Below are 9,221 nucleotides of genomic sequence, written 5' to 3'. Positions count from 1 at the left end.
TTTACAAAAGAATGTTATTTAGTAATAGATATATGTAACTGTGTATTAGGTAATAAAAAAGTTTTAGAAAACAAATTAGAGAGTATGATGATGAGAATTACTATACCCACATAGCATAATTATCATCAAAAAATTCACTTACAATTCTAGTTAAATCATCATCAACTACTTTAACTCATGTTCAATCTAACATAGCATAACCTAATTTCGACCAAATACAATGCTAACACTGGTCTATGAAAAAAACACCTGATCTAACATAGCATAATCTCAAATGCTTTGGTGGACAAATAATCAACTAAAACATCCCTCTCTTCATCATCTTCAGTTACATGTTTTATCTTCTCAGCATCCCCAACCAAGTCCATTCCATATGAAGCGCAACCAGAAGCAAGTAACCATAATCTTTCTTTACACGAAGAAAGTGATAAATCTGGTAAAGCAACCCCTCAGATAAGAAAGTAGAAACGCAGGGCAAAGCAATAATTATTATGCAGAATTTTGCTTTAGTGAGTGAAACCTCCCCTTGAATTTTAAACGAATTAGAGATAGCCCAAGGGGTCTTCATGAACAAAACAAGCAACATTGATAAACAACTTCAAAAGGTAAAAAAAAAAATAATAATAAATAAATAGAAATAAAAATAAAAAAATTAATAAAAAAAAAAAAATTTAAAAAAAGGTGGAAATGTAGGTAATATTCAATTCTCATCATTAAACTTAATCATGCCCTTCAAATACTCTGAATTTTTTTTCTTAATATTCAATATTGAAAAAAATTTGAGAGTATTTGAAGGGCATGATTAAGTTTAATGATGAATATTAACCCACCAACTAAAAGAATAAAAGGGAACCAGTTACAAAAAAAAAAATAAAAAAAAAAATTAAAAAAAAAAAAAAGAATAAAAGGGAACCAGTTACCTATTCCAATATTTACGAGAAGAGGTACCTAGGAAGAATTGTTTAGTCTCCTCCTCAACTCGACCAAGTTGAGCTTGAACTCATTCTTCGCCCTAAAATTTGACAAAAAGCAGAGCAAATGAGCTTTTTATTAGCCCCATATTAAGAAGTAACACCGCCATTGAAGCTCAGACTGTCGGAATTCGAAACACAAACCATAGACGAAGACATCAAAATTGGGCACAAACATCTCCTCGTCTTCTTGCTGAAAACCAAATACAAAAAACTCCTCACACATCCTTATCCTACTAAAACCTAAACCCAAAATTCCAAATTATCATGTTAAACAAATCAAAACTCAACTCACCCAAAGAGTAACTAAAACATAGAATGTTGACATCAACTATAACACTTCCGGCATGAATTACATTTTACAGAGTATGAAAGAGTAGTAACTAATATGACAAGGCATATAGCAGTAATGATAATATTTCAAGGGCTATTAAAATGACAAACTATTGTCATGGTTATTATAGATATTCTAAATATTTTAGAATATCATTTACATTTTACAGAGTATGAAAGAGTAGTAACTAATATGACAAGGCATATAGCAGTAATGATAATATTTCAAGGGCTATTAAAATGACAAACTATTGTCATGGTTATTATAGATATTCTAAATATTTTAGACATAAAATTTGAGGAGGGCAAAGTTTTTGACATCAAAGCTCTAAATAGAGATTTAGCTCATTGGTAAGCTGGAGATTAATCCCAAAATTTGGGATTTATCTCTATTTATGCGCAAAAAAGTCCAATATCCCTTAATTTAGTTCTTTGGTATGCTGCAAAAACATAAGATTTATATCTAGTAATTACAAAAATATTTATTAATTAAATAGGTTGTACTTCAAAGTGATCAAGCTGCTTACCATTGCAAGTAGAGCTTAAATCGTTTCAAAGTGATCTCTACGTCCCAATGTATTAATATTGCATACTCCCTCCTTGCCTGTCCTTCACTCACTTGCCATTTATGGTTGTGAGAAAATTAAAAGGCTCCTATAAGATTTATGTCTCTCTTCCTCATTTACATTCTAAAATGGTCTCTTAAGGTACTCCCCAATTCTTCCTTGGCTCCCAGTCTTTTTCTTACCTCATATTCTCTCTCTCTCCTCTCTACTTTCCCATATTAACGGCAGCGAATTTATTTGATTTACAAGTATAAGAAATACTTGTCTCGAGCCCTTACAAGCTTTTTCTCATAAACTATAAGATGTGATCTTGCTCGTTGTCACCGCACTTCCCATAAACTACCCTAAACAAATCTCTTTCATAACTTGAGTAATTATAACCAATAGTTGAATAATCCACCATAGAAGAACCCTATCTAATTATTGTGAATCTCATAATATACTTGTTCAAGTGAGAATACATTAATATCCATTTTCTATATGTAAATCTAAAACTATACTACCACTTTTCATTTAGCACACACAGAGCAAAAATAAACTCCATATCACTTGCTCAACTCCATATCACTTGCTCCCCCTATTGCCTTTAAATCCATTCCCCCCTACTCTTTCTATCACTCAAGTCTTTTGTGATTTTGCGAAAAAGTCTTTTAATATTGTTTATTGCTTCCTCATTTTATAATTGACCTCCTCCAATGCTCCATCTCTTTCTCACATCTTTCTCTCGCACCGTCACCATCACATTTTTCCAATCTCCCTCTAACCCTTTTGTTCCCTCATCCGCTGCATCTCTCTTACCCCTTTGATCCCTCTTCTCGCCCTTTCACTCTATGTGAAGTGGGGATGGATGGAGCAAAAGCTATGAAACTAAAAGTCACAACTGAAACATCAACCCCAATTCCTCCATAAAAATCATCAAAAGTTCTGATAAAATCACCAAACACGCCATATAATGTTTACTAAAACAAAACTTCTTGAATAAAAAGCTGACATTCCCAAGAGATCTTTAAACTTGTATAATTATTGAAATCGAATTCCTTGAATCAAAAGCCAACCAACTATAATTATATCAATCATATTTGGTTATGTACTTTCCTGATAATTATATTGACATATAGCTCTAGAGACACAAATCTGACCTTAATTTATATTCCAATTTCATTCTACACCAAATTCAACTTGTTTGTTAAATGCATATCCCTTTCTCCTAATCTGTTAACTTTCAACCGTTAAGCAACAATGACTAAAATTTTCAAAGGATGAATAATAAAAAGCAATCAGCAAACAACCAATCTACCAATTTTCTAGAAAATCAAGATTTTCAGGTTACTCGAGCGCTTAACATCCCGAAAATACAGAACAACTTAAAATAAGTCCCCCCTCCCCAAACAAAAGGCCAAACAAAGCAAGGTGCAATTAGCCCCATATAGAGATAGAGACAAAGAAAGAGCGAAAGAATCATATAGCCATATAAGACTTACACTCCACACCATGCAGAACAATGGAGCAAGTCCAAAAAAATATGATATGCACTTCTTATGTTTTTACAAAGCACTAATTTAAACTAATTACACTCCAGTTAGTATATTTTACAGTAAAAAGCCTTCAAATAATCAAATGGAATCGGAAATAGAATGAATGAAACTTAATAGACGCTAGTATCTGTTATTTCAAAGCAAATGTAAAATTGGACAATAAAGCAAGAGTTAGAAGTAGAGAATCTTGACCTGTAAGAATAACCACTTCTTGGTAATTGAGACTCTCTAATCACTTCATTTCTGCCAAGTCATACTTGGTAACCATTTTCTCCCGAAATTCATATTCTTCATTGGATTTTACACTGAAATCAGCAATTTTGAAAAGTTAGGGATTGAGATGAAAACATAAAGGAGAGAGAAGGGGACATGGGGCAAAGAAGAAAAGCTGGAAGAAAAGGACAAAATAGCAAGAAATAATATTTATATCCCTGCAGTGCACAATGAATATGTTTGCCATTATAATTTACGTGATTTTGATATTTACATAGATTTCACAGGCTATCATCTCCAATCTTAGCTTTCGAGTTTCGATTACTCAAAATTGAATTTCTTTTACATAGATTATTCATTTTAAAGTAGTTATACAATTAGTCTGAAACTTTCATTTATTGTCAATTTCCAACAGGTGAGGAGTGAGGACCAACTATTCCTCTGGCTTTAGATGGACAGATTTCAAAGTCTTGTGAAAATGTCTCCGCTAATATACTGGACAGCAGTCAGTGGTCATCACTTATCATATTACAGCTCAGCCAGTACAGCATCCTTATCCAGCCTAAAGATTAGGCTTTCTTTGAATATAATAATGCCAGTGTAGGTGTATTATCATGACTAAATGCAACTTTCTACATATCCAACTTTGAGCTCACACAAACTGCTAGATTATACGAAATTTTACCATTCTTTTCATTAAAAAGCTTAATTGATCAATAAAACCTCTAAAAAAAACAAAGGAAAACAAAATAATCTTTGCAACGACCATACCTCATCCTTTATCAGACTCTCAGCCTTGTTTAAACTTTGAAGTGTCCCCTCAAGTTCAACCGGCCTAGTTGTAGATCGTGGATCAGCTTCTGCATAACTTGTGATTTGAATCCTGGCCCCTGAATTCAACTGTAGATACTTTATCATATCAACATATTTTCCTATATAAACTCCAACCTGAAACATTGCAGGATCATCAATGAAATTCATCAGCAAGTTAACTACTCTCATTTTTATTTTATTTTTTTATAGAACAAATAACTACTCTCAATTAATCCTATCAAAGTTGAATACTCTTTTAGGTAAAATTAAGAGCTAATGACCAACCTCATTCCAGTAATACTAAAACATGATCACTCATTCCAGTCAAATAATACGGAGTAAGTAATAAATGCTACAAAGAAAAGCTAGCTACTCAAAGTCACCTTATAATTCGGAATATTAATCCTTCGAGTCATGCTTTTATTACCATAATCAGGATGTTGTTGCTCAGTTGCAACATCACCTTGTTCTGCACCTTCAGTGGCAATCGTTTCCACACCTTCCAATGGAGCATTATCAGATGATGGTATCTCAGCATCCTTCTCTTCCGAATCACCATATTTGGCATCAATTTTCTCCTCATCCTCAGTAACCACAGGTTCAGTTTCAGTAACCTCTTGACTTCTTGAGGAATCACCTCTTTATTTCCTTCCTCACTGCCTGCCTGATCATCAACAGACGCTTCAATACTCTGAACAGCTACCACGGTTTTGGAATCCACCAAAGCATTCCCATTCTCCTCCTCCAGCTTGTGTCCGTTCTCACTTGCTGTATATCCCGAACAACAAAACACATCAATGTCAAAAACATCATTCCCAAAATAAATGAGCAATATACATACTATTAATTCTAATAACATCATCAAAATAACTCAAACTCAGCACAAAATAACATTGATTAAAAAAATTAACTTCCTATAAAAACATCAATCAAAGAAAAATCCAGCAATTTATTGTTCACCAGATTTGATGATCCGTCATCCATAGACCCCTCATTCACCAGATGTTGATTCGTCATCCATAGACCCAATTCATATTCCACAACACACAATCAACCCAACTTATTGTTCTCATATGTGCAATAATTTGTAAGCATTGCATACAATTCCAACACATTTTACTATTTTAGACTTCCTAAGCAATATTGGATCAAAAGGTGTCAATTTAGGCTTGAAAATGCGGGTTTAGCTAGTAAAGTTGACGAATTTATGCTGGGTAAGCATAAATCGATGGCTTCCATACTTATTTAAATCCAATTTTGTCAAATGCCATAAACTAAAACTAAACATATGACAGTAAAAATTCAGCAAATCAACAATTCAAAAGCTCAAAACTTAATTCTATAAATGCCCAAACCTATGATCGTAACATTTTACAAATAGCTAGCAAAATAAGCAACATTGTACTTTCACACTATCTATATGCTTCTCTTTGACTAATGTATGTGATTTAGACACAAAGAAAATCAGTTATATGAGATTTATAATATTTATCTCAATATAAACTTTTAGAATAATTGTAGATAATAAAACATGCTTCATCTTAATGATAAAAGTTGTCTATAAATCATCAAAATAGAGGGATAATGTGGTAATTGAAATAGGCATACCTCATAATTAAACTGGTTTATCTTCTTCCAACCACAAAATGCAAGATGAAGCTCACACACCATATCAAGAAATTTGTTTATGAGTTCTTAACCTGTAGATGTCGCATTATAAAAATTCCTAAATTAGTTAGCCTGTAGATGCTTTTCACCCAACAGAGAAAAGCAAAGCTAAGGAAATAAATATTTAAGAGAAACATATGGGGTTTTCAAGGACTTCAATGTAACTTTTTTTTTTCTTTTTTTAGGAACCTCTAACGTTACATGCATATAGTTTGCTTGATTTAGCCCTTAAATCATTTCTCTTAATAAAATACCAAGATCCAAAGTAAATTCTTATAATCTTCTTTAAAAAGGTAGCCAGGCGAATGTAAACTATCATCTTTACATTTGCTTGGTTACCTTTTTAAATCCTTCTTCCTCATCTCCTACTCATTCCCCCGTTCTCTTCCTTTTCCCCACTCTCTTGCTCCCTATTCTTCCCTCCATCTCTTCTTTTATGGTTAAATATTTTTAGTCAGCTTAATCCTACATGCTATCTCTCTCTCCCTCTCAAATTCCCTCTCCCCTTTCACTTTCATTTCCTTGTTCCCTTCTTATTACTCGAGTCTTACTTGCTTCACCCTCTCTATCTCTTTTATCTTTACTTACATAACTGTCTTATATAGTTATGTGTAGTTGAGAATCACTTTTGAATAGTAAATTAGGATATACACACTTATGGTAAGATCTTGCTAATCAAACACACTCTCTAGCATGAACCAATAATATACACACTTGCACTCCCCCAAGTTGGACAACTCTCTAGATTGAAATTAGACAAACTAAAACGTTTAAAACATAAACAAACTGTTTCTGAAACATCAAAAACTTAAACTCCTAATCAGAAACCAATTCGGAATTGCAAATCAGTTGAAATTTCCCAAATTGAGGAAAAATTAGATTGAAAAATGCCCTATCAACAAACACAATTGCTCTCCCCTAATCAAAGCAATTTTAAATTGATACTTTCAATTAAAAGCCACATGTAAAGGCCTTTTTATTTTTTTATTTTTAAACAAATAATTATCAACAAATGGCTTATCCAACATAAAATTCAAATATATCAAGACTACAAACAATCAATTCATTCTTTCACAAAAAAAAAAAAAAAAAAAAAAAAAAAAAAAAAAAAAAAAAAAAAAAAAAATCAATTCATAATTGAAAGCGCGGTGTAAGAAAATTGAAAGAATACGATGAAAACAAAAAAAAATGGAATAAGAAAAGGAGAAAGAAAAAGATCTGGTGGCTTCAATAGAATTGCGATTGACCCTAGTCTCCAATTGACGTTTACAACTGCAATTAAAGTAATGAACAAACTACAGATAAAAAGTAATTTAGGGGTTCGATAAACCCTATTCTACAATTGACGTTTGCAGCAATACCTTAATAAATCAGTTACCTAAAATTATAAATAATGAAAATAAAATTAAAAGCAAACCATAGATTGTGAAATTGATAGTCGATGATGCTTTAAAGGGGGGGGGGGGGGGGGGGGGGGGGGGGGGAATTACCTTAGAATCGATTCAATGGAGAGCAAAAGGCTCAGATCGAAACCGTTTCAAGGGAGAATTTAGTGTATGACTTCAATGGAGAATCAAGAGTGCGGCTTCAATGGAGAATTCAAAGAACAACTTCAATGGAGAGGGAGAAGATTTAGAGTACAGCTTCAATGGAGAGGAGAGGATTCAGAGTATGGCTTCAATGGAGTCTCGAAGAGACAAGGATGGAGAAGACGGGTTGCGATTATGCATGGAAGAGGCTGGGCGAAAATGGAGAAGTAGCAAGGCATTTCCCCCTTTTTTATTTTTACTATTAATTAATTAAGAGGAAGAGGAAGAGGAAGAGGAAGGGTTCTCAAAAAAAATAAAATAAAAAAAAAGAAGAGGAAGAGCGTGAAAGAAGGGAAAGGAATGGAAGGGAGGAAATTAGGGAGAAAGTATAATTTGTTGACTCAACAAATGAAATGAAATTGCACCCAAATGCAAGTTGGTCAAACTCTTGCAATTTTGCAAGTTAGGAATAGTGAATTTTCATTGACTTGTGACTCATATCACTATTCCTTTCATTTGGAGAAGTTCCCACTTTTTAAAGGGTTAGGGATTATACAAGGTTGTAGTCCACTTGTGATAAAACAATAATAGTAATTATAAGTGGAGGATATGCGGTTAAGTAGGCGCGTAACTGAGAGGATATGACATCATTTTCACCACCTATCCGCTACCCATGGTGGATATGACTTTTGTACCCATACTTGCCTACTTACCCGCCAAAGTTGGACTCATACCTATTACAACAAGGGCGGGCGCGGCACAGGACCCGCATTTTTATACCCACCCGTCATCCTACTTTTGGGTCCATTTCATAATAATTGCAACAAATTTTTTTATTGATTTTGCTTGATAATGAGTTACACATACTAATCTGACTTATATGCACACAAGCAAACTATAACTATGATTTTACGAGCTAGCATCACATGCACTTTTGAACTTGAGAAAAATTTAATGGAGACATGCAGGCAGTGGTCTGGATAGCACAAAATGTACTAGATTTTACATTTACTGCCTATCCAAACTGAGATATTGAAAATTATTAAGCAAGATCTTTAATAATTAGTCCTTGTGTACTCAATTTGTGGAATTTGTTACATACACTTATGTGCACTGTGTACTCAATTAGTTTTTGCTCTATATTTGATGATTAGATGAAAAACAATCATCAAAATGGAAACAAAATACTCATGGGTTTATGGTGCACCCGGGTGTATATAAACAATCTTTCCTCAAATTGAGCATGTAAATTTTAATATTTTGAAAGGTTCTCAACAAAACTAAGATTCATTGCTACAAATTTCAAGGCATTGCCCAAGCTAATAACAATGCAAGTTTGATGATTAAGTATGTAACAATCATAATAAAAATAAAAAAAAAATTAAAAATAAATAAATAAAACCCTTAGATTTACCTTGTAACTTCATTAATGAAAAGGAAAATCATCTTAATCTTGTTGAGGACCTATTTTTTTGGGGGAAACGAGGGGCAAGGCCCAAAAGCAAGAAGAAACTAACGACTTAGGAAATAAACAGCGATAAAAGTAGAACAAAACAACAAACTAACTACTAAACCCTTAGCACTCTCCTCGGA

At 33.2% G+C, this 9,221-nt stretch overlaps 1 long non-coding RNA gene across 6 annotated transcripts; it reads right to left on the bottom strand.

Annotated features, from left to right (window-relative positions):
- Positions 1-7,961, bottom strand: LOC145614958 (uncharacterized). 6 transcript variants are annotated; one of them, XR_014107192.1, is made up of 8 exons: positions 7,590-7,961; positions 6,040-6,131; positions 4,815-5,199; positions 4,390-4,566; positions 3,598-3,710; positions 1,116-1,164; positions 921-1,012; positions 1-596 (listed from the first exon to the last, which is right to left on the bottom strand). It is a non-coding gene; the product is annotated as an uncharacterized LOC145614958 (long non-coding RNA). The 6 variants fall into 6 exon arrangements; XR_014107188.1 differs by having other exon boundaries at positions 1-433; positions 7,590-7,958; XR_014107193.1 differs by lacking the exon at positions 1,116-1,164.
- Between the last annotated feature and the right edge of the window lie 1,260 nt (positions 7,962-9,221).

This window comes from Chenopodium album, chromosome 25 (assembly GCF_948465745.1).
Source record: "Chenopodium album chromosome 25, dcCheAlbu1.1, whole genome shotgun sequence".
Taxonomy (NCBI): Eukaryota; Viridiplantae; Streptophyta; class Magnoliopsida; order Caryophyllales; family Amaranthaceae; genus Chenopodium; species Chenopodium album.
This window is presented reverse-complemented; position numbering and strand designations above follow the sequence as displayed.